Source organism: Amphiprion ocellaris, chromosome 16, assembly GCF_022539595.1.
Source record: "Amphiprion ocellaris isolate individual 3 ecotype Okinawa chromosome 16, ASM2253959v1, whole genome shotgun sequence".
NCBI classification, from domain to species: Eukaryota; Metazoa; Chordata; class Actinopteri; family Pomacentridae; genus Amphiprion; species Amphiprion ocellaris.
The window spans coordinates 31614197-31640715 of record NC_072781.1 but is presented as its reverse complement, the minus strand read 5'-3'; the positions used below and the strand labels follow the sequence as shown (position 1 = coordinate 31640715).

Sequence of the window (26519 nt, the reverse complement as noted above, 5' to 3'; positions counted from 1 at the left end):
GAAGTTTGTTCCACAGGTGAGGAGCGTCGTAGCTGAATGCTGCTTCACTGGTCTTGGTTCTGGTTCTGGGAACACACAGGAAACCTGTCCCTTATGACCTGAGGACTCTGGATGCTTCATATGCAGCAGAATGCAAGACAACAGAGAAATGAGGAAGTTTTATATTTGTTGCACATTTATTGCTTCTGTTCAAACTGAACGAGGGGAAACTTAATCACTCAGCTTTGTCATGTTAATGAGTTCACTGTTGGACAAATCACAGTATTGTACCTACAAATGTGGATACGAGGAGCAGTAAGTTCTTATTGTTGACCTAAAGAATGTCTTAGATATTCAAAAATACCTGCTAGCCAATCAGAAACTTTTTTTTTCTCCAGTATTTCCCTTTTTGCAAATGAACACATCACAGCATGAATTAACTGCAGGTACAGTTAAAATAAATAACGGCCGTCTTCGTACAGCAAACCTACACACTCTGTAACGTGCTGCTGTCAGAGGTCATCATGGATCAAAGTTATGGTCTGTTTGAGCTTTTAATGAACGTAGACTCTGCATCATTGGACAACACTGATCTGTTAGCATCAGTAGAGGGGTGAGGAGGCATCATTTTGAGAACATCCTCTCTGTCAGCTCCATGCTCAGCTGCAGCTTTGTTTGGTTCTAAACACTGGGAGCTGCTCGGTGCATGTAGCTGTAAACTAAAGTGTGTTTTCCCATAGACACAATAGTTGCTGGTTGTGTGTGTTTGATGATTCTGGTTCGGCTGTAAAGGTCAGGAACGTCTTCTGGACTCCAAAGTTGAAGATATGTACACTACCGTTCAAAAGTTTGTGGTCACTTAGATATATCCTTATTTTTGAATGAACATTAAATTTATCAGAAATTACAGTGTAGATGTTGCTAATGTGCTAAATGACTATTCTAGGTGGAAGCCGCTAAATGTCTGCAGCGACTTTCTCTGTCTTCTCACACCATTCATCGTATTACATCAGCTATATACCAGTATTTTCTTGTCTGTTTACTACAAATATGTCAAACCTTGTGTGAACCCTGAACTCCCGAAGCAAAAGAAGAGTGTAACCACTGCATTAAGATGTACAGTATTTAGGGTGAGTTGTTAAGAATATGCTTTGTGAAATAAAGTATCAATACTGCAAAGTAAAAATATGCCTTTATAAGTAAAATCCCTGCATGAAAAGGCTTACTTTAGTAAAAGTACTGGCAAAAAGTTTTGAAAGTAGTAAAGTAAAAGTCTTGTTTTGGTCCCTCTGCTGATCTGTTATTAAACGTTCCATCTTCAGGTTACTAATAGTGAAGCATCAGTGTGTCAGCAGCTTGTTACTGCTGTAGCTGCTGCAGGTCTAACCTACTTTATATTGTGTGCTATTTGTGAAATCATTAACGTGAATGAACAAAGCGGTACATTTCCAAGATGAAGTTTCTTCCTGTTTGATTTGAATCGAAGCCATAAATGTGCAACAAAAGTTCCTCATTTTCTCCACTGACTTGCTTCGCTGTTGCTGTTCTCCTCCATGTTTGGTTTTCATCTGGCTATGATACATGTGAAGAAGTAGAAAGAGTCAGATTTAATCATTCCAACAGTGGTTGCATAATGAGAGATGGGATATGAACTGGATATATAACCACACGTGCACAAGGCCTTCATCTGTATTTTATTATTTTTTAATGGTTTGTTCAGATTATCAGGAAAAGTGAGATCTGACTACCAAATTAAGTGGTAATTTTTCAGTGGTAGAAGACTCTTTACTTCAGTAAAAGTGCTAATATAGAACTGTAAAAATAGATGATTAATAGTGACGCATCGGTGTGTCAGCAGCATCTAAGTTTAAACTACCGGTTTTAAAGACAACAGATAAATCGGTGGGCTCCAAACATTTTTAATCAGAGGGTAAAGAAGCACTATTCTGTTAGCAAATTTAGCATTTTGCAGAGCTATTAACAACTCAGACTTCCAAACTATGAGCCTGATGAGACAATAATTACTGCAAGAAGCCAAAAAGTTTGGGAAACACTGGTCTAAAATTGCAACTATGTAATGTATTGTGAAAGTTCATACACCACCATTCAAAGGTTTGAGGCAATTTCATGTTTTCCATGAAAATTTATCCCAAGTAGTGTTCACTGTCCTTTGTTTTATTGCATGTCATACTCTCATTTCCTTGTCTTCGGTTGTTTTCCAGTTTACATTCCTCAGTGTCAGTGGTGAATTCAAAAGGTATGTCAGAAAAGAATGACGGAACATCAGATCATTTTACCGACAGCATGTCCACGCTTCATTATGTCCTCTTTGTCACTGTTAAGCATACATTAAAGTAAAATATTAGCATTTCATTCATATTAGCATTGTAGGTCTGGTTGTCAGTTTTACTATTTATGATAAATATTTTACACAACGGGCGAACTGTAGAGGACAGATCTGACACTAATACAGTTTATTTGACACTGAAAACCATAGAAATGTATCTAGACTAGAATGGAATTTAATAATTTCCTTCCTCAGAATAGCTGTAGTCATCAAAGTGTGTAATTTGTTGGGGAGACATTTGATATTTGGTGTTTAACCGACTCCAAAATATTATATAATACAATACTATGCATGCAAAAAGCTATCAGATGTTGAAACAGATGTCAAACGGCAAGAATGAAGTTTCAATTCAAATATGTGGCAACCAAATGTTCAGTAAATTTGCATGTTTTTTCCCCAGTATCCACACATGAGAATGTTTGGTATCAGCTGCTAATAGCCCAAAGAAGAGTCGCATCAAACACATCAAACAATGGAAAACCTTTTGGAAAACGCACCCATCAGCCACACCTTAAAAATACTGAACATCTCATTACAATGGAATTTCTTGTTGGAAACGCCAGCCTCAATGTGCAATGCTACACCTGAAACACCCAGGAAAGACTTGAAAAACATGACCAAGAGCTCAAGGGGTTGACCTGATCCATGGAGGCCTCACCCTGCAAACATCTCAGTGCCAGACACCTTCAGAGCCCCCATGTCCACAGGTAGATGGTAGTTTCAATGCTGTGGCTGTTCAGTGTGTTTCTTTTGTGGGTTTTTTGTTCCATCTATCAAGTTTTATGTCTGTGATTTGGTATTTTCATCTTAGAAGTTGTGTTGAATGGTTTTCAACTGGGTCTCCCAAGAAATACTCTACTATTCAGACTCTACAAAGGTTTTCTAATCATCAATGAGCCTTTCAACACCATTAGCTAACACAATGTAGCATTAGAACACAGGAGTGATGGTTGCTGGAAATGTTCCTCTGTACCTCTATGGAGATATTCCATTAAAAATCAGCTGTTTCCAGCTACAATAGTCATTTACCACATTACCAATCTCTAGACTGGATTTATCATTCATTTAATGTTATCTTCATTGAAAAAAAACTTTTCTTTCAAAAATAAGGACATTTCTAAGAGATCCTAAACTGAACAGTAGTGTATATTGTCGATTGTGTGAAACTGCATCTTAAAAGTAACTAAAGCTGTCAGATGACTGTAGTGAAGTACAAAGAAGATGAAAAATGAAAAAAAATCTATTTCAGTTTTAAACTACTTGCATTCTGCTTAAGTTCTGACCTTTGCCTTGAGGGAACTGCGTACATTCTGGAGATGTGGAAGTGATTGAAAAAGCTCCACAAAGTCAATCAATCAAATTTCCTCCTCTTTGAAATAATCTTTTCATAGATAATTTTGATGCATTTTCTTTTACTTATTTATTTTATCTATATACCTCTGACTTGATGCACTTTGAAATAGGTTTGCATACAGCTTTGTTGTACATGCAAAATGACAAATAGAGATACTCTATTCTTACAGTTGGCTCAATAGCTGAGAGGTTTGGAGACACAGCAGGACATACTCAGGTCTTGTTTTAGCTTTAAATGTAGTTCAACAATAAGAGGAAAATAGAAAAGCTGCTAGTGATGCTTTAACATCAGCATTAGAACTTAGTTGAAACATGCCCTGAGGCTACGTGCAGCCTCACAGAGACTCTGTCTGGACTCTCAGTCTGGTGCTCTTGTGGGTTACAACATGTCAGTAGAATCACTAGTAGAGATGATAAGAGCCAAGCAGACTGTGGGCTGCTTGTTGATAAGAGCCTCATTATCCTCTCATGCTTTTCTTATCTGTGGGTGAACTCATTCATGGAGGCCACTCAGGTTAAAACACCCCTTTAAAGAAGTCAATGAGTAATTTTAGCCTACATCCAGCATCTCACTCCTCTACATGCCTCGGGTCTGAGGTAAAGGTGAATAAAAAGACAACGCTGTTAAATAACATGTGAAAAGCTTAAATTGACACGCAATGTTAAAAGCAGTGATGTACTATTTATATACATCCCCTGACATCATGTTGGGTGATTTGGTGTTTCTATTTCAGAAAACTTCCAGCATTTGGCATACACTACTGTTCAAACGTTTGGGGTCACTTAGAAATGTCCTTATTTTTGATAGAAAAGCATATTTTTTTTTCAATGAAGATAACATTAAATGCATGATAAATCCAGTGTAGACATTGTTAATGTGGTAAATGACTATTCTAGCTGGAAACAGCTGATTTTTAATGGAATATCTCCATAGAGGTACAGAGGAACATTTCCAGCAACCATCACTCCTGTGTTCTAATGCTACATTGTGTTAGCTAATGGTGTTGAAAGGCTCATTGATGATTATAAAACCCTTGTGCAGTTATGTTAGCACATGAATAAAAGTGTGAGTTTTCATGAAAAACACAAAATCGTCTAGGTGACCCCAAAATTATGAACGGTACCGTAAATGTACTTTTTTTTTTTTAACATTGCTGGCATTGCTAATTTGTTACTTATCACTGAATTCAGCAGTAGGTTTATGTTAGTTTTTGACTTTACATAACATGCAAGTTGAGTAACCCAAGATAAGCCTTGTTCCTTCTTTAGCTGAGCAGAAAGAATTAATCCTGGTTATGTCAACATGAAGCTCTTAAAGCAAACATTAATGTTTGCTCCTGACAAGAAACATCTGGCAGGCAGTGAGATCAGCGACCCAGCTGATGGAATCATCGCTTTATGATCAGGATGTTGTCTGAGGGAATCACCAAGAGTTTACAGCTAATACAGGTAAATTCAGGATGTTTTCATTTATATATTCTCCTGTTTTTTGTGTCAAACAACTAAATCAGGACTACATGTTAACCGGCAGTCATTCCTTTTCTGTTCATTCAAGAAAAAATTGCTAATATTTGCAACAGCAGCTGTGAAAAGCCTTAGAAATGCTGTCTAAAGCTTGTCTGTGACACTATTTTGAAACGATGAAACACCAAGTGGATGTTTTAAGATTTACAGGCTCGTAAATGCAGAGGTTTCAGGGGAAGAAGAAAAAAAGGAGACATTTTAAAGGTTTTCTGTGCACATGAATTCAACCATCTTAAAGTGGGCAATGAGCCTTGACTGCTTGATAAATCTGAAGCTCAGCTGGGATACAAGGGTGCAATAAAACCAATTCTTTTAGGTTTGGCAAACCTTTTAATTAACAGAGAAAGGAGGCAAAACTACAAAGGAAAACAGGGCCTGGGGGTGTTACCCTGCTAAACAAACTGCGAAAGAAAACAACTTCATACCAAAAAAGCAGCACTAGTAGTTCTGAGCCGCTAGTATTCATGGGTAAGTGGCTCCAGAACACACAGATGAGTGACTAGCAGCTAACAAATGATGAAAAACACAAAAATGCTCCGCAAGTGGTATAGAACTACCCAAGTTTGTCCGCTTTTTCTTACTTTAAGTCTGTTCTTCCCACATGAAGCATTTTATAACACGTTAGGTTAAAACTGGATCACTCTACTGAATAGAATATCACACTGTTAAAAACTTACCTTTTAAGAGATGAAAACTGTCAATGTCTCCATGTCTGAATGTGTCCAGATTTCATTCCAGACATGAGAACCACCATCCTGCAACTAGTGGACGACCTGCTCCACCACCTGAGTTACAGCCATCCAATAATAAGTCTAGGAATACACATGTAACAATTTTCAAATATAAGAATACTGCTGTAAAACAACAGGGGCCATCAGGGGATGTTGTGGCATTTTAAGATTGAACAAATGTTAAAACTAGGTGAATAGAATGTTTAAATCAGATCTTAGTACCAACAATGATCTGATTGGAAAACCTAACGTGTCAACCAAATGTATGTATTCACTAAATAGTCCTGTGAAAACGACAACCCATTGGACACCCATTGAAGGCAACAAAGCTGGAAGTGCGTGCCCTCTGTCTGCACTCGTGACTTGAAATCTGGGTCACGCTGAGCTAAGCAGAAATAATGGTAACCTAGCAGAAATAACAAAAAAAACACTCAGAGTGCAGTACTCCACCAAGGCTGCTCAGTCTTATCATTTCTGACAGAAGAAATCTTTTTAAAAAATGACCTTGCGCTGAGCACAGCTATGTGTTATGCATGCGTACGTTAAGTCACATGATACTGAATCACATGACCTAAATATGTAGCAGGCGGTGGGAACTGATGGGACTCAGAAACACCCCCACAGTTTAATCAATTGTTCCTTGTATCATTTCCTATGGAAAAGTCCCAATAAGTCCACAGCGATGGATTTGTAGTAGGATCACAATCAAGTGATCATCAGCAGGCAGCTAATGTAGCGTTCCCTTGTTGTCATGGTTACAGTGACGCTGTGCTGCTATCTGGCAATGATACAGAAACCTTTAACTAATCCATGGATCCAGATTATAAGCTGCATCACTGCCAAAATCTAATCACTTGGTCCTTGTGTCATTTCTGACCTTCCCTGGAAATTTCATCCAAATTCGTTTGTGCATTTTTGAGGAATGTTGCGAACAGACAGACAGACAAACGTACGCCGATCGTCACATAACTCCGGCGTGTTCCTTGACAGAGTAAAAAAAGAGATGGTTAAACTTTTGATATGAATACATCCTATACATCCTGGTTGGGTATTAAGATGATGGGTTGTGGCTTTCCAGAGTGGAAGATGGGTGTTTAGGAGAAGTTTTCATAGGTATATAAGACGGATGCTTTGTGCAGTCAGTTAAAATCTTGACATTTTGCTCAGGTTTGTTCTTACAGCTCTGTATTGAATAAACATTATTTGCATCAAACTCTGAAGATTGCTTGAAGACTCTTTCTTGAGAACTTTTTGAAGACCCCAACTTTCCAGATTCCAGATCCAGAATTGATTTTTTACCACGTTTGACAAAGCCGCCTGATCATCACTGGCCTTTGGTGGGCAGACTGAGTCACAACAGGGCAAGCTGCTCACATAAAGACAGTCTATGTGCTCTTTTAAACCACATATAAACGTGGCTGCAGCTTGGTTTAAGCACTGGTCTGGGCAGCAGTCCAGTCTGCCATGACGGCATCCAGGAAAGAAGTTAGGGCTGGAGCTCCAAGCTAATCAGGCAGGATGTAAACAAGCACAGGAACCAGTCTCGGTCAGGATTTATCCAACCAGTCTCAACAACATTACATTCTTATACAACTAAACTGCATCTCAGTGACGCTACATAATGTCGCTCCTTTTCAGCAAACCAATTCCATGCAAAACCAGAAAATGGAACAGAAGCTCTAAAAGTGTTTTGAAATGCTCGTATTTCGTATCAACCAAATCATGATATTTTACTAAACTGCATCATGTAGTTTTGGTTCCTAAACAAAGACAGAGTAATAACCACAAGTAAACAAACATGCAATCTTTTTCACACTCCTACAAGATTCTGGTGCTTCAATTTTAATTTTATTTACCATGTTTCTACTTTTATTCAACCTATTTTTTTGTTGCTTGCTTCTTTTTCCATTTTCATGTACAACAAATCAATAAATTTGTTTGGTGCAATATTTAAATTTTTTGCTGGATATCACTTATTACCTCAAACAGCAATACTTTTTATTTTTTTATTCTAGCACTATTTTAGCGTACTTACTTTATTTACAGTAATTTGTTGTAGTTATATCTTATTGCTTTTCTACTTACAGAAGTTACAAGAAGGCTGAAAAATAATGTTCCTGCATAAGACACCAGCCCTGATCTGACGGGTGAAAGTCCTCTGTTGACCCACATCCACCCTCCTGCCTCCTTATGTGAACTTTGTGGCTCCTTCAAACTGCAAACCTTCACTACTGTGTCACAGGTGAGAAAATGAGAATGCAGTTTAGTTGTACAGAAAAGTAGTTGCAGTTTATTGACATGAAACTGGGTCAGGAAGGGTTAGCCACAAAGAAGGAACATGAAAAGACTTGTTTTGATGGGTGACTCACAGCTATAGATGAAAAGTAGAAAAAGGCACACTATATACAAATAAAATAAAATGCTCAGACCATATAAATATGTAACTAGAATCCACAGAACCAAAAGTTACTCTGAAACCAATGAGATTTTCCAATATTTGTTATATTTGTGCAAATTACATAAAAACATAAAACTATTAAGCTTCGTTCCACGTAGGCAGCTGGCAGAAACAAACGTTAGTGTAAATGTAAATGTCTGCAAAAGTGTATATTAAACTTTTGGCTTTATTAGACCAGAAATCACAATACAAAAAGAAAAGGAGGCTGTAAGTTTAGCAAAATACATATGCTGATGATGTCATTACTTCTCTCTGAAGCCTGCAGTTTCGGTTTTCTCGAACTTTTATTTCAGTACAAATCCTGACAATAACACAGAGAGGAACAAGTCAAACAATACATGATGCCAAACACCTCCAAAGATAAGCTAACAGGAAGCAAACACTACCTGAACACACAAAAAAACTTGTATTTTAGAATATTGGTCTCGGTTTGTAGTCACCACACACAATATTTTACCTACTCACTTACACCAGCACGCAACGTGGGTACAGATCCAAGAAAAATTTACTCTTAGACCAATGAGATTTTCCAGCATTTGTTATATTTGCATCAAAAGTAGTGCAAATTACACAAAAAAAAAAACCCCAAAAAATCTTAAGCTCTGTTCCACTTAGGCAGCTGGAAGAAACAAATGATTCTACAAATGTAAATGTCAGCTATCAGTGTATATTAAACTTTTGACTGAAATTAGATCAGAATTCACAATAGAGGATGAAGATATCTATGTATGCTGATGATGTTATTGCTTCTCTGTAGTAACCTGCAGTTTATCTTTTCTCCTTGAACTTCCATTTAGCATACACCCTGACAATAAAACAATAGAGTTCAAAATGAGCAGTGAGATGGGTGGTAAAGTGCAGGCCAGTGCAAGACTCAGTTCTTTATTACACATAGTGTGTCTATTTGTGTGTGCAGGGGGGAATGGATTGGACAACTCTGGGATAAAAACTGTTTTTCCATCTGAAAGTTGGAGTTCTGATGTTTCTGTACCATTTACCCAAAGGAAGCTGAACAAACAGTCCATTTCCCAGGTGGGTGGGGTCAGTGGGGATACCATTTTGGAGTCCAGGTCTGGAAGAGGACTTCCTACAATCCCCTGTACTGTTTTCACCACCCGGGCTAAGTCCTCGCTGCCGTACCACACTGTTGCACAGAAACAGAGGATGGTTTCTATTGTGGCTCTATAGAAGTTTGCCAGGAGCTGAGGGGAGAAACCAGCATGTTTCAGCTTCCTAGGGAAGAAGAGTGTTTGTGTGTTCAGGGATCAGGTCAGGTCAGATGTAATGTGGACGCCCAGGAACTTGATGCTGTCAAGAAGTGTTGAATGCAGGACGTGGAGATGACTACAGACATATTAAACAACTAGAATCACACTCAGAGAGCACAGAACTCTGCCATAACAACTGCTTAACCTTCCACCCACCCATCCATTATCTATACACCGCTTAGTCCTCACTAGGGTCGCGGGGGCTGGAATCTATCCCATCTGACTTAGGGGACAAATTGCACAGGTTCACACCTACGGACAATTTAGAGTTACCAATTAACCTGAGCATGTGTTTAGACTGTGGGAGGAAGCCAAAGTACTCTGAGAAAACCCACGCATGCTACAGGGAGAACATTCAAACTCCATGCAGAAAGATCCCGGGAAAGCCGGGACGTGAACCAGGGATCTTCTAGCTGCAAGGCGAATGTGCTAACCACTACACCACTGTGCAGCCCTAAATAAAAAACTATGCATCTACATTTAGTACTCCACCTCTACATCAGGTTTCAGTAAATTCAGCCAAGCATTTTTTGACAAACAGATACTGAAAAGATTGATCTCTCTGTTGATAGAGGAATAAGTTTGACATGTCTGTAGTGATTTCTGACAAGGAAACAATGCTGACTGGTAACTGTAATTATTTCATGTTTAATTTTGAAATATTAGTGTTTGTGCTCCTTTAATGTCCTCAGTGAAATGTTGCTCATGTGTCTGAACTGTGAACCTCCCTGATAAGATGATGCAACTCTGCACCGACTCTTGGTAATGTGCCATTTAAACATAGGCCTGAGCATGACTATAGGTGTCAGGATCCAATAAAATAAAACATAAATGGCAAGCCATTTACTGCACGTGAACATTCTGTACGTCTTCACATGTGCACACCGACACTTTCATCGTAATGCACCATCCTGTCTCAGCTGTGTTGGCTGGAGTCATGTTTGAGCATGAGCAGCAGCTATTCTTGTAGCGCTCCGCTGCAGAAGTGTGCAGCTGTAATGCGACGCTCCCGCCTGTGCAGCCACGCCAGGTCCACGCCAGCAGAGCGTGATCAGCTGGAGGGAGGAGGAGGGGGAGGAATGGGAGTGTGTGGTGAGGAGGAAATATAAGGAGAGGCAGGGAGCTGAGAGAGAGAGAGAGACAGAGAAGTGGTGATGCAGGACTAAAGAGCCTTTCAGAGCTCTGACCTCAGCTGGACCTTGTTCAGAATTAGACGGCGTGTCAGCATGTGGAGCAGGAGTCCACGTTTTCTTTTTTCATTACATTACTGAGGCTAAAATACATTCACACTAACCATTAAGTACTCTTAAATGATTAGATTTAATGAAAGTTTGTACAAAGATTTGTCATGATGAGGCATTTTAGCATTTGTGTTTTACTGCACACCATAAAAAATACAAGACTTGAAAAGAAAAGTAGAATAAACTGAAACTTCACACCAAAAAAAATTAAATATTGCAAATTACTGACATGTCGCCCATTAAAAGTTATTACACATGTGATCAAAATATTATACATGAAAATAAAATGTTACACATGATATTGAAAAAAGCAAACAGCAAAAGTGCAGTGAAGAGCAGTGCAGCATTGACTTTAGAGTGGCTTAGTCCTTGTTAACACACATATCAGGACTATAAAAACACAGAACACTGTTTCTGCTCACTCCTCTATGAGAAAGTTGAGATGGAAGCCACGGCCCTGCAGTAAAAACTGTTTCTCAGTCTGTTTGTCCTGTTTTTTATTTTAATCTATCAACCAGTCAGACTTTTGTTTTTATATGGTAGCACTTCTCATACAAAGATTTATCATGACAAGACATTTTAGCATTTGTATTCCATTGCTTACCATAAAAAAAAAAAACAAGAAAAGTACTCAGAGAGTGCAGTACTCCTCCAAGGCTGTTCATTCCTCCATATGTCATTGTCAGAAATGCAGCATTGTTTATTAGTTATTGATGATCAGAAATCATGGCAACATAGAATGAGTCCATTTAATATAGATGTACCCACAAACAAAATGACCTTGCGCTGAGCACAGGTGTGTGTTCTGCATGTGTACGTTATGTACGGATACTGAATCTCATGACCTAAATATGTGGCGGGCTGCAGGAATTGATGGGACTCAGAAACACCCCCACAATTTAATCAATTGTTCCTTGTATGATTTCCAATGGATAAGTCCAGATAAGTCCTCAGTGGTGGATTTGAAGTAGGATCACAATCATGTGATCATCAGCAGGCAGCTGATGTAGTGTTCACTTGTTGTCATGGTTACGGTGACGCTGTGCTGCTATCTGGCAATGATACAGAAACCTGTAACAAATCCGTGGATCCAGACTATAAGCTGCATCACTGTTAAAATCTAATCACTTGGTCTTTGTGTCATTTATGACCTTCCCTGGAAATTTCATCCAAATCTGTTAATCTGTTTTTGAGTAATGGTGCTAACAGATGGACAGACAGACAAACCAACGCCGATCGTCACATAAATCTGCAGCGTTTTTTGGTTGAGTAATATCAATGAGTTTATTTTCCAACAAGTGTCAGGGATATTTTCCTCACCCTTGAATAGGATACAGACACACTGGTGGGTGGATTTACTATCATCAACAATCTGGAAAATGAAAGTACATCATTGCAGTGGGGAAGACCTCTCTCCTATAATATAACTGCATTTATAGGAAACTCTTTTCCTATTGGCTCATCATAAATAGGTTGTAAGTTTATACCATATAAGAAGAAGCCTGAGGTCATCTTGTCAAAGATTTTTTAGGGGTAAGCTTATCTTCTCTAGCTAACCTCTAACCTCGACCTTTTTGACCCTGAGGGAACTCTTCTATTATAAACTACAGCAAAGTTGCTCTACTTACTAACTAAATGACAACTAAAAAGAGCTTCTGGTTAATTTTACTTTCACAGTCCTCTGTGTTTTCACTAGCAGGGTTGCACGTTGTGTTATTTGGAAACAGTCATGTCGTATTTGTGTTTCTGAAGGTATTCTGAGCTGAGTGAATTGTGTGTGTTGATGGTTTGATGAAACCTCTGAAGCGTTCCTTTTCTCTTTGTCCCTCTGAGAAAGACTCTCGTTGTTCAGACTCACGTGGACTCATGATTCATTTCAGCGTCTGACAGCAGACACAACACGCCCCCATTAACATCCCCTCAGACAAAAAACTACAGTGCTGCTTCTCTCGTGCATGAATAACTTCAGTCCATCCCAGCTTTAGTTCACTTTTGCCTCCTGAGCAAAAACTGAATCCAGTTTTCTCAACTTTTTTGATGCTATGAGGCATGATGAGCACAATTTTAATGCTTCCATTGTAGACTGTCCAAGGGAGAACTGAAATGTCACATTGTAAAGTTGAGATTTTTGATATAAACTACTCTACTACTTATTTTAAAATAAGCACATGAATACAAAGATGACCAAAACATAAGATGTGGATGTTCTCCTTTATAGAATCATATCATGGGAATGTAAAACCAGCATCTCTGGCACATTTTGTCATTTCTGTGCTTTTTGTGTGTCATTTTACAGTGTTAAAATTGAACTATATTATTATAGCAGGTTGCATATTCCATTTTGTGGGATTATTTAACTCTAGATGACAACACAGATTATGCTGTGTTTTGTTTAACAAGTGACACAATATTAAAATAAGTTCAGATGTGTAGAAAAGCCCAAAGGTATTTTTTTTCTTTAATGCAAGTGCTTAAAAGTATGTGAAAAGTATGTACATTAAATGGTGAAAACGGACAGGATGAAAAACATGACCCAGAATATTTAATCTTAATGTCTCCCAACCTTTTCTGAAGGGGCTTGTATAGCTTTACAACACACTGCACGTGCTGAACTGGTGATTTATGATGGAACGCTTTGATGAAAATAACTTTTTGTGACCCCCAAGACACTCGTGGAAACAAGAACATTGCAGCAAACTAGTAAACATCCACATCACTCATAGTTTGAAGCTGCAGTTTGGAATTTTCGTCTCCCCTCTTTTTGTGTCATTATTTTTAAAAATTTTTTTGCATGTCACATTAAAACTATCAAGATGCAACTCATCGATCACTCTCTTTTTATAGACAGTATTTCTTCCTCTTAAGTTTCTCTTTCATTTGGAGCATCATGAAAACAGTAACCCACTGATTTAAATTACAGTTTCCGTTTACCGTTTCCACAGAGTTCTGACCTGTGGGCATAGCATCAGAGCTAATGGTACCATTAGCCCCAACGTGCTACCATTAAGAATTTCCCTTTGATGTGGGGTCGTTGCCATCAAAATTTAAAATAGTCCAGTGCATCTTTAGTTCCCTAGATGCTGGGAGTGCATGACGACTGTTATATTTACTCTTGCAGCCACCAGCAGAACATTTGATAAGTTTTGCTCGTGGTTCAGACATTTAGCAGAGGCAGCACTAGAAAGTAAATAAACCTGGTGAACTGAGAGGCAGCTGCTAGCTGAAGAGGAGCCCAGGGGACTGGCAGTAGTAAGCGGTTTCATATTCTCATAGCTTTTATTTTACACCGCCAAGTTTTCAAGGCACAAAAAACACAATAAAAATAGATTTTACCATGCGGGACCAGGGTAGAGGGTATTTTTCTCAGCTACTTGCAATGAGATTTGTTGTATTTACACCACAGTACAAACAGAGTTAGTGGTGTTTTTGTCCGGTCATCAAGAGTTGGAAGATACTCAACTTTTGGTGAAATTCTGCGCTGTCACTGCAACTTTTTATCCATTCATCTAATCAGTGGAAGAAAGGCGGGACAAACACCAAACCGTCCAACGGTCATGTCCATCCACATCTGCAGGAGATGAAAACCCAGGAACCAACATTATTAGTGTGAGAAATAATGTTTGGGGAATGTTTCCTTTGGTATGGGTCTACTGATTTAGCAGCAGTTCAGTATTTACAACACATTTTTAGTACATTAGGCTTCATAGAGGCCAAATTGTCTCAGCTGGAAGAACACTGTAACTCCAAAGCTGTCAAAAAAGAAGCTTTCGTTGACATGTTGCCTTGTAGGTACTGTATTCTTAGAAATGCATATGGGTCATTCCAGAACTGGAGGACATTTTCTTGGTCAGCAGTAACAGCAGCTAAATATCTAGCTTCTGCTGCTGAGAAAAAGATCACATTAGCATGGATTAGCAACCCTGTTACTGTGATTAGAGTAGGGTTAGCAAACAACACAGAAAACATGGAATAAAAATGCTACCATTGATGTGGAAGCTGAACCAATCAAGCCTTTGATAGTTTATTACCTATTATTGATGAATATGGAGCAGCAAACTTTAAAAAAAAAAAAAAAAAAAAAAAAAGTTTATTTTTCAAAAATCCAGTTCTGGGATGATCCTTGTATAGATAGTACAAGTTACTCAGACTCATTAGGACGAAACTCTTTCTAAATAATGTAGTTTGTACCAGATTAGCAGGTTAGAACTGGTGTCTGAGCTTCTCCTTTTTCTGCCCTCTGATCACAGCAGCGCTTTGTCAGCTGAACTCTTCACCTTTTCATCACTTTTCATGCTGTTTCTACTTTGCACAGACAAACAATTCTTTAGTTTTCTGTTTCATTTACATTTCTGCACAGTTTCATCTTCTGTCCCAGCATCTCTGAATTATTTTTACTACCTTTTAAACAGCCACTCTTACCCTCTCACACCTCTTTGACCTGATTTGAACCTCACGCGCTCTGCAGTGTCGTATACCATGTTTGAACTTTACCTCACATGGCCTTTATTCAGCGATCACATGCTCCATGTATCTGATGTCCACCTGTGGCGGTTTTATCTCTTCTTTACAGCACAGACATGTTGTACTCTGTGTGTACATTGAATAGTTTATTGTGTTGCCAAGTGAGTTTATCTGTGTTTACTGGAGCACCTGAACCTGCACTGAACTATGTTACATGAGTTTTATGTACACATTTGGCCTTAAATATTTGAGGGAACATTCAGAACTTGGTCACAATTTTTCTGACCTCATTTCACAGATGGAGTTGTTTTCATATCATTTGAAAAATCAGATTTGCCAACCAGATTTACAGCAAGTGATGAAAAGGAAACCAAAAGAAAATATTAAAGTGATTAAGCCTATTTTTACTGCGTGATTGAAGTGCGGTGCTCAGGTTTCTCCCGTCATGCAGGGTCCTTCGCTGTCATGTTCGGCTTCCTGTTACATTTTGTCCCGGACTTGTATGTCAGCGCCGTGTTGTGTGACTTTCATCGCTGCTTCATCTCGCCAGCTTCACTCTGCAGCTGCTGTGATTGGAGAATAGAAACATCAAGCGGTCACAATGAAGCTAATTCCCTCCATCACCCACACTTGAACATCAGTCACGATGACCTGGTTGCAGTATGTTGGAAACTTTAACTGCTGGTGACAGCGGTGCAACACTGAGAGTCACGTATCGAGTGTTGCTTTAATAACTTGGTCAGAAATGAAGGCATTGTGAAGCTAATAGGGTCCAGCAGCATCATTAGAGGGTTAACTGTCCACTGCAGCCTCATTAGTTCAGAGTCTGGATTCACTGTCAGAAGAACCTCTAGATGTTTTCCTCCTGTTACTTTGCCTCATTTGGCATTTCACCTTTGACCTCTGTGATGTTTCTGCTCCAATAATTGTGTTTATGTTGTGTGATGAGGTGAATGAGCTCCAGAGACAATTGCTAGCATTGTGTTTGTGTTGCTTTGCGAATCAAGTAAACACCCACTGTGACAGCTCATGTATGTTTGTACAGTTGTTCATATGAGTCATCACAGAACTGGAGGACATTTGGGCCTCAAAATGGTTGAAAAATAAACCTTCTCTTTTACTATTTTCTGCTCCATATTCATCAATAATAGGTACTGATTGGCTCAGCTTCCACATCAATGGTAGCATTTTTATTCCATGTTTTCTGTGTTGTTTGCTAACCCTACTCTAATCACAGTAACAGGGTTACTAATCCATGCTAATGTGATCTTTTTCTCAGCAGTAGAAGCTAGATATTTAGCTGCTGTTACTGCTGACCAAGAGGACAAACTGACTGATGGAAAACAGTCCAAAGAATTAGTCTGATCCTGATAATATGAGGTAGAGTGAGACATTCAATCAAGGCTGACAATGTGATGAAAATATGAAAAATAGAAGAGAGGACATAGCTTTGCTCTACACATTCTTTAGGAAAACTGTTTGATGATATAAATGACAAAAACAAGACAGAAAATTACAAAAACAAGACACAGTATGACAGAAACAAGACAGAAAATTACAAAAACAAGACACAGTATGACAGAAACAAGACAGAAAATTACAAAAACAAGACACCAAGCGACAGAAACGAGACAGAAGACAAAAACAAAACACAAAAGGACAAAAACAAGACACAGTATGATAGAAACGACACAAAATGACAAAAACAAGACAAAATGAGACAGTAAACAATGGAAGCCAAACAGAAAATGACAAAAACTAGACACAAAATGGCAAAAATGTCAACAGAGTCAGGTACATGTTGTGGGACACATTTCATGTATAATAATTATTATTTAAAATATTTTTTATTAAAAAAAAAAAAAAAAAATGTTCCCACAATTACAAGAGACATCAGTGGAAAAAAAAATAATACCAAAAGGAGATTTAAATTTAATTTTAACTGTTTTATTTGAGATTGAATTTGGTCATCCAGGAGGTGGAACAAGAGAAAAATGGCATTTTAGGGAGAACTCCAGACTTATTTGGTATTTTAGAAAACATTTTCAAACATTATTTTCTCCTAGTTTTTTTTTTTTTTTTTTTAGATTCAGTCTGAGGACAAGAACATTTACACAACACCTGCATGTTTTAGTATTTTGTACATGGATTAATGGAAATTTGATGGGGATGTAAAATGTCCTCCAGTTCTGGAATGATCCTTAAAATAATTTTTATTAAAAAAATGGGCATTTTCTGCAGCTTCAACCATCCAAGTTTGAATTAAAGATATTATTTACCATCGTAAAGTGCTGAAGAGAGTTTAAGTGACACACAGGGATGAAAAACTGCCAGAAATGAAGCCGTTACAATACAGAAACCAGCAGTAGTATCTGTTGGAGTATTTTTAGTAATGTTGCTAACAGACAGACAAACGTTCGCTGATCGTCACATAACTCCACCACATTCCTTAACGCTGTAACTATTCTTACTTCTGTAATAAATCCTCCTGCATCTTTAAAACTTCTGTTACTGTCACAGCATCCCGTTCTCCCTATAAATACCAGCATCAGGGTAGAATGGAGAAACTTCTGATGAATTGTGATGTATCAAACTGGTCCTGCTGAAGTGATTCACGTCAGTTTATTGGGACAAGACTCGGCCTGCTGCGAGACGTTCAGCCTCTCCCTGGTTTCACAACACAAACGCTCACACATTCCCAGCTGGCTGCTCACGGTCAGGAACTATGAGAGTGATTCCTCTTGACTCAAATCACAATCACCTGATGATGAAACAGTGAGTCCCGGAGGATTAGTGGAGGAATAAAAACCAACCACAGCACAGTGATCACACTGACCTACTTCCAGCCATCCCACTGGTTGTAACTGCAGACCAACATGTCAGTACTTTAATGCATCTTCTAATTGTCATTTTCTATCTGGACTGTTTTCATTAAGTTCAAGGAAAAAGGCTGAAACCTGAATCATACTTCCATGTCTCTTTTGCTCATAACTGTCTCTAAACCAGGAGTGTCAAACATGCGGCTCATGGGCCAAAACCGGCCCTCCAGAGGGTCCAGTCCGGCCCACAGGACGACTTTGTAAAGTGTAGAAATTACAGAGAAGACATTAACTGCAGATTGTAAATTTGTAAAAGTATAAATTTAAAATAATTTCTAGACCATGACAAGTTGTTTTGATCTTAAAGTAAAATACTAGATTGCTCGTTCTATTGTCGTTTTGTGTCTCATTTTTGTAATGTTATGTCTGATTTGTTGTTTTTGTCATATTTCTGTTGTTTCTCGTTTTTGTCATTTTGCGTTTTGCTTTATTTGTTGTTTTATGTATCATTTGTGGGTTTTTTGTCTTGCTTGTGTTTGTCTACTTTTTTGTAGCTTTGTTTCCTGCTTTTGTCATTTTTGGTCTCATTTGTATAATTTTTTGTCTCTTTTTTGTTTTGTGTCGTCTGTCTCAGTTTTTTCATTTTGCGTCCCATTTTTGTAATATTTTGTCTTATTTTTGTTGTTTTGTCTTTTTTTGTCTAATTTGTTGTTTATCTCATGTTTTTGTCATTTTGTTTCGTTTTTGTCATTTTGTTTCCTTTTTGCCTCACTTGTGTTTTTTGTCTTATTTTTGTCATTTAGTGTATTCGTTGTTTTGTGTATCGTTTGTGTCATTTTGTGTTTTTTTTTTAAAGTGAGGAAAATATGCAAAAAAAAAAAAAATAAGAATTTGAGAAGGGGCAAATACCTTTTCATGGCACCCTAGTTGTGGTCAGATTTGATCAAACCTAATGGGAACCTAATGGGCAAAGAATTCTATTATGTTAAAGCACCGCTTAAATCTATGAGCTGCAGATTTGTAGCATCAGTGTGTTAAAGTAGCAGCAAGAAATGACAGCCAATTCTTGCAGACATTAAATGTAAAACAGTTTGCATTTTAATACCAGCATAAAATAAAGAGACAGTAGTACCATCAACTGTTTCTCTGGTGTTGTGGAGGTTGTTGTGCCAATGTTTTCCTTTTGTCTCACCTGATTCATTTGGTCACGTCCTGTTTTTGTATAAAGCACAAGTCTGCATGTTGCAACGTTGCAGTGTTGGTGAGAAGTGGGTGGTGACACCAGGTGTTGCACACATCGGAGGGGCATGTACACAGTTTGTGTGTTTTTGTTGGTTTTGCAATCACAAAGTAGTCTTTGTATTGGTGAAACTCCAGATGCAACCAAAAGAGGAAACTAAACCAAGGTAACCATCTGTGAAGTAATGTCAAGGTTAATGGTTGTCTTTTGCTTGTTTGACTATGACAAAATGAAGACAAACAAATGAAGTGCGACAGATTTGCAGAATAAGACAGACCTTGAGTTTGTGACCTTAAATGCACCATGACTTTCACCTGTTGCATCGTTACGGCCATTGCTCAAAACTCAAACGACCTCAAATCTTCTCCCAGCTAACACTGAAAACTGGTGAAACAGGAAAAGATAGAGACAGAGAATGAAAATGATAGACGAACTGAGATCATGGCTACACATGTAACGGGCAACACACAATTCAGAAAGCAAAAATCAGATTAGATGGAGAGAAATGATCGCCTACGCTGAACTTTTAAATCCATAGAGATTACAAATATTTATGATTACAGTGATCAGCTGGCACAAAATCCCCCCATCCTCCCCCATGCATGTCACCACCACGAATCACATCTAACATGCTCCTAATCACGAACATGTTCTGTTCCCGTAATAAGAGACCGTATACATTCCATGCCATGGGTATGTGAGAGTACGGCGGGTTATTTTAGCATGTCTCAGAAGCTGTCTAAAAAAGGCATAGGTCATCAGGTCAGGAGACTGATCGATGTCGGATGTCATGGAGAGGTGTGACTTGATAAGTTTTGGTAGCCAATATTGGTTTGTGAAGCATTTTGAAGCCTCGAGTTTGGAATTTGGTCGCTATCATCTTGGTCTTCTGATACCAGATGAAAGGAGTGAAGGTGGATCTGACGCATTACTTATCAATCACAAAGTAGCCACTGTAACGTGTTGAAACTCTGACTAAACATACAGTTAAACCGAAGCCAATGAAGACAGAGTCGTACCAAGATTGTCTATTTACTGTCACACTTCCTCATTAACATGTCGGTGAAAACTGCAAACAAAACAATACAAATTGTCGGTATCTGTGTTTTAACTTAATATAGCATCATTAGCGACTTCAAAACATGAAATTACATCACTTTATGCACTTTGGATAACAGTCACACTGGCCACTAGCGTGTTTTTACAGCTTGTAAGTAAATGTCAACTCCGTTTTTAAACCTCTTATCCAATATCATTTTTAACAGAAGTATCCCTATTCTTTTAGCTTCCTGAACACCACATATATCAATTTACGCCGTTGCCTCTATGATGACTTTTAGCAGATGGTAGCGGATTACATTCAGAGCATGCTCAACATGTCTGTCTTGCTTTCTGAAGAACCAGGAAGAGAAAGTAAACAGGAAGTGACCTAACAGGACGTGATGTCATCAGATGAACCACTATCAATATATAAATCTCTTTTACAAACTATTTTAACCCTTAGCAGCTATTAACACATTTTTTAACAGAAATTAGTAAAAGTGAATTATTTAAAGGACACAGTCACCATACTACTTTATTGCTCATTGTTCTCCAATTGGGACAAAAACACCATGTTGTATTAAATGAAACTTGAAAGTAACAATTAAAGACCATAAACTCATTAGGAAAACCCTAACCGAGGTGATAAATTAGTTGAGAAGTTGGGCCATTTTCTCATAGATTTCTATACGATCTGACTTCTTTTACAACCAGGGGGGTCGCCCCCTGCTGGCCGTTAGAAGGAAAGCAAGTCTAAAGCACTTCTGCAATGCCTTTAAAACCTGGAGGCCACTGCCATCTTTAACATACAGTGTCATACACATGACTAAGTCTGAAGTAATTAATAACACAGCGTCGAGGAGTTTGAAGGTGGCAGGAGCAAACAACCACAAACCAGTGTTGACAGCATATTGGACTGTATAATGTTTTTATCTGCATTCTAAGAAGCAAGACACTCTGTTGTGGTATTAGACTCAAATATGAATCTTGCATTTTTGAGGAGGATGCTGTACATGGAGGATGATTTGCTGTCTACTTAAATTCCCAGGTATTGAGGCATAAAGCATGACCCTGTAAATAGGATTGGGAGCGTAACACGTTTAGGCCCTGTGATGGATGCAAACTCCCTTTTGCCCCATGTCAGTGTCCCCTACACAATAAAGTGAATATAGCAAATGCATGGAGGGACAATTGGTCTCTTTGGAATTTAGACGAAACAAGCCTTGAACTAACCAGATTGGTCTGTAATTGAAAGTAACGAATACGGAAAACACTCCCTTGGTACAGTTTCTGTATACCATCATTACAAAACATCTCAGGAAATGGAGAGAATGTGCAATGTTTTGTTTCTCTGAAGTGACATGGGAAAGTCTAGCAAAGGGAAGTGACACAACTTTAAAGTGTTGACTCGTGTTTGTAAACGTCGTAGCACCAACTCAAAGCAAAAGACAAATCAACTCATCCCTGATGGCTGCTGCTTCACCCATCAGATGGGGAAGTTACTGGCAGTTTGATTTCTCATGTAAGACTGATGATTGTTCCATGGTTAAATATGTGCCTAATATTGTGTTTTAAAACAGTCATTACATACATAAACAAGTGCTAAAGAGTCCTGTAGACCTCCATTGTGCCCTGTTATTTAACATTTAACACTTTATTCAGCTGAAGGTAAAAATAAACACTAGCAACATTCCAATGATGAACACAGCATGCCTGTGGAGGAACACCAAGTTTCTGTTTGATCTGGTGGAAGCGACCGACCCTGTAAAAGTACACCAGTTACAGAGTGTGAGCTGCTGTTAATGGGGTCGTTGATTGGATTTATTACTTTGATGTTGTTTTTCTCTTCCCTGATCACAACATACGGTGACATAATTCGATGTGCCAACCTAATTCTGTCGCGCTAGCTGTTCTGGGTCGACACCGATCTCCTTCTACCCAGGAACGTCCCATGGTCTTGTTTCCACTAATGTCACAGCCCAGTTCTTTTGCTAATCTACAATTTAGATGATGATTTTTTATTATCTTTGTGTGTCATTCATGGAGGAAATTACATCAGTGGGCAAGAAAAACAGGATTCGCTTTAGTAGTTGTCGTGCCATCCTGTGGCCGTGCAACGTATACTCTATAGTTTGATACATGTTGCACAAAAAAATGAAACTAGAAATCTGCCAAACAGCTAATTTTCACCTGTAGTCCAATATTATTCTGCAGCATGAACTCATGTCTGCAAATTTCAAGGCTTATTAGGTCAGCATCATATTGTCGATATCCAATATGTGGATGTTTTCCAACTCATTTTGACCTATATGTATATACACTACCATTCAAAAGTTTGGAGTCACAGAAAAGCAGTTTTTTTTTTCAATTAAGATAACATTAAATGAATCAGAAATCCAGTCTAGACATTGTTAATGTGGTAAATGACTATTCTAGCTGGAAACGGCAGATTTTTAATAGAATATCTCCATCGGGGTACAGAACAATTATGTTAGCACATGAATAAAAGTGTGAGTTTTCATGGAAAACATGAAATTGCTTGGGTGACCCCAAATTTTTGAACAGTAGTGTATATATGCACAGTATTTCCCCACCTAATTGCAGAAAACATTAAGTCAACCAAGCTTTTCAAATAAAACTGTGGACCTTTAGGCTGACAGGAGTTGTCAGCCTGTCAGTGTTGATTAGAACCAATGCAGATGGTTAATTTTAAAGTCTTTATGGGCCAATATCAGCATCAATGTGCATCCCCAATTAACGTTGAATCAATTTGACAAATACAGCTCCTAATTGAAGAAATATGTCAATGTTAGGACCAAGAGAAAAACGAAAACAAAAAGAACTTATTGCCTCATAGAGTCCTCCAAATGAAATGCGCAAATATATACTTTGTCATTTAGAACAGCACAAGGCCTGATAAATCTTCGTGCCAAATTTAGACATGTTTGTAATACAGCTCTGAATACATTTACAGTTTAATATTGTCATGTCAATTGTCCATATGAGCTGTTTGTGCACAGCTATCCATATCTGTTTTTGACCTGAGGATCCCTTCTTGGATTTCTTCCATTTTTCCCCCAATTAAAAGCTTTTTTGGGGGAGTTTTTCCTCTTCTGAGTTCCTGGTCTAAGGACAGAAGACGTTGTATGCTGTATATATATCTCAGACTGAAATTTGCAATATTGAACTGCACATAAAATTTACTGTCAGGAGAGAGTGTTGTAAATACAGGGGAAGTTGTCAGACTTAAGATATTAGAGGTACAAAGCTGAAAGACTACCTTTCAGCTTTGTATAATATTAGCCATATTGATGAGTTTTATGGATATGCAAGAAAAGTTACGATTCCTCTTGTTTCTGTGCTCATGTGCTCAAATCACAAAACTTCTTTTAGAAAGTGTAACAGTGGGTGTTGAAAACAAACCTCTTGGACCATGTTTCCTTTCTAAACAGATGAAGGAAATGGTAAATGAGTGATTGCATGAGCATAGAGGACAGAAACAATGCCAGTGACCTTTATTCTGCCTTCACAGATCCTCATTTCCGTTATTTTCTATGGACGCCCCTGCAGACCAAGTTATGTCTACTGTTGGATATTTGCCATATTCCCCATGTTGTTTACATGGAGGGGAGGGAGTCAGATGACTTTCCCATGGTATGACAAACTGAAGATAGTGGATTTCCACTTGTGGTCAGAGAGCAGGAGGAGTAATTTCTGGAATTTGACCAACAGCCTTATGGAACCATGGATGTCATTTCAAACAGGTCGTTATTTCTCCGTGGAACACCATTTTTTTATGGCACTGACAAAGAGACGAGAGGGTCAGCAGAGATTCATAGAGGAAGACTGACAGCTGGAGTCAGTTCTAGCATGAGTTATGAGCTAGCCGAGGTTTTGATGCTACCTGACAGGCTTTCTCAGTTTATAATGTCTTTTTTAGAGCTGCTACATGCATCATGCACATAAATCACTGCTTGAGTCGTGTGACTAATAGTGAGAGTGACAGCGAGAAAAATGTGGAGCTGGGTCAGACTTTTGAGGTAAACATAGACGATACCGACGGACAAAATCCATGTTTATCTTGTTTCAGACGATGAAAGAATGAAAAAGGACTACAGTGACTTGGAACAGCCAATATAATGCAACATATACAGTTTGTGTAAAGCTGTGCTAATTGGGATTTTGGTTGTTGCCGAATTACTAGCATAACGTTCAGCTTGTTTCTCACAGGTTTGAGAAGTATAAAGCAGCATCGTACAGGCTGAAACTGGCAGTGAAGGACGCTAAGCAGAGATACAGAGACAAAGTGGAATCACAGCTCCAACAGCATGATCCCTGGAGTTTGTGGCAAGGACTGCAGACCATCACCAACTTCAGGGGAAGATCCAGAGCAGTGGTGGGGGCGCCGCTCTGGCTGGCGACCTCAACGCATTTTGACTGCAACAGTGTCTTTACAGGTCTGACTAACAAAGTCCATAAAACAACCACAGCTGATCCAGAACGCTGCTGCTAGAGTCCTCACCAAGAATAAAAAAGTCGATCACATCACTTCCAGTCCCTCAGAGGATAGACTTTTAAATACTTTTGTTAGTTTGTAAAGCTCTGAATGGTTTAGAGGCCAAGTATATCAGTGACCTCCTTTTACCATATGAACCATCCAGACTGCTCAGGGCCTCTACAGGCCTGGACCCAAATATCCGAATTTTCGGCTCTTATGGTTGTATATTGAATATTCAGAAGACAAAAGGCCGAAGACGGAGATATCCATGCTAATGCTAATGCTGTCAGACTCCGACGATGAACACCCTGAGGAGCCAGATCAATCTGCCAAGTTAGAGATAGAGCAGGATTTAACAGATTCCATTAGAGTCCTGTCTGGCCCACTTGGATGGTGGAAACAAAACTGTGACAGCCATCCTAAACTGGCATTAGCAGCCAAATACTGCCTGTGCATTCCGGCCACTTACACGCCGTCAGAGCGCATTTTCTTGAATGCTGGCTGCATTAAACAAAACCAGGAGTTCAGTCATGCCTGAAAATGTAGAGATGCTCATCTTCCTGGCACATAATATGAATAGAGTGTAGTGTACTGAGGTGTTGGTTCTTGTAAATATATGCCACTGTTTTGCATTGTCTGTCTGTTCATCCATATATGAATATTGTTAATATAATTCATTATTATTATTATCATGACAACTTTTTACTGTGGAGTGGTGGAGACTGTACTGACTGGAAACATCACCTATCGGTACGGAAACGGCAGTGTTTGTGACCGATGAGTCCTGCAGAGGTGCAACATTCCTCACCCTCCAGGATATCCACACCAGGAGGAGCCTCTCCAGGGCCAACAGGATCATGAAGGATCCTCATCAGCCTCACAACAAACTGTTCGAGTGGCTGGGCTCCGGCCGACGCCTGCACCTCATCAAGTCAACAAAGGAGAGTCTCAGGATTGTCAGCTGACCTCCAGTCAGCACCTACAAACACATAACTAAATTCTGCAGCATTGCACATCAGACTGCACATTCTCCGTGTGAATGTACATCCTCACTTTTGCACATCCACTACATTTTGCACTGTGTACATTCCATAAATATGTCAGTTTTACCAGTTTGTATTTCTTGTATATTATAGTTGTATGTATTATTTGTATTTTATATTTTTACCCATTTAAACATTCTGTATCTATAAAGCCTGGTGGACAGTCACTGCATTTCACTGTATGTGTATGTGACAAATAAAAAAATCGAATCTAAACATTTGCTTTATCTCGAGTTCCTGCAGTGGAACGGCATCTTATGAGACACATGAAGGACTTTCACTGTGCCATACAAGTCCTAACAAGTGTTAAAATGCCAATCTCAGGACCCGATGAGGCTCAACCCAGCTTTTAAAGGTGCTCTGTAGAGGCAAAACATATGTAATTACTTTATTTGGCACCTCTGCAGGCTGCAGTGTTTTGGAAACCGTTATTTTCCCACTCCAACCTAAGAGATGTGGTTATGGAAAAGTGGAGAACGCTGCAGGTTTGTGCAGGACTCTCCCCCTTCAATGTGC

General features: G+C 38.8%; 1 long non-coding RNA gene across 3 annotated transcripts in view; it reads left to right on the top strand.

Moving 5' to 3' along the window:
- Nucleotides 1-25006, top strand: part of LOC129350793 (uncharacterized) — a 29757-nt gene extending 4751 nt beyond the window's left edge. For 2 of the 3 annotated variants that reach the window (XR_008604309.1, XR_008604310.1), the window contains exons 3-4: nucleotides 8022-8176; nucleotides 24693-25006. This is a non-coding gene — a long non-coding RNA (uncharacterized LOC129350793). Of the gene's footprint in view, nucleotides 1-8021; nucleotides 8177-9308; nucleotides 10847-24692 lie in introns of those variants that run through there. The other variant, XR_008604311.1, reaches the window with a different exon arrangement.
- Nucleotides 25007-26519: the final 1513 nt, after the last annotated feature.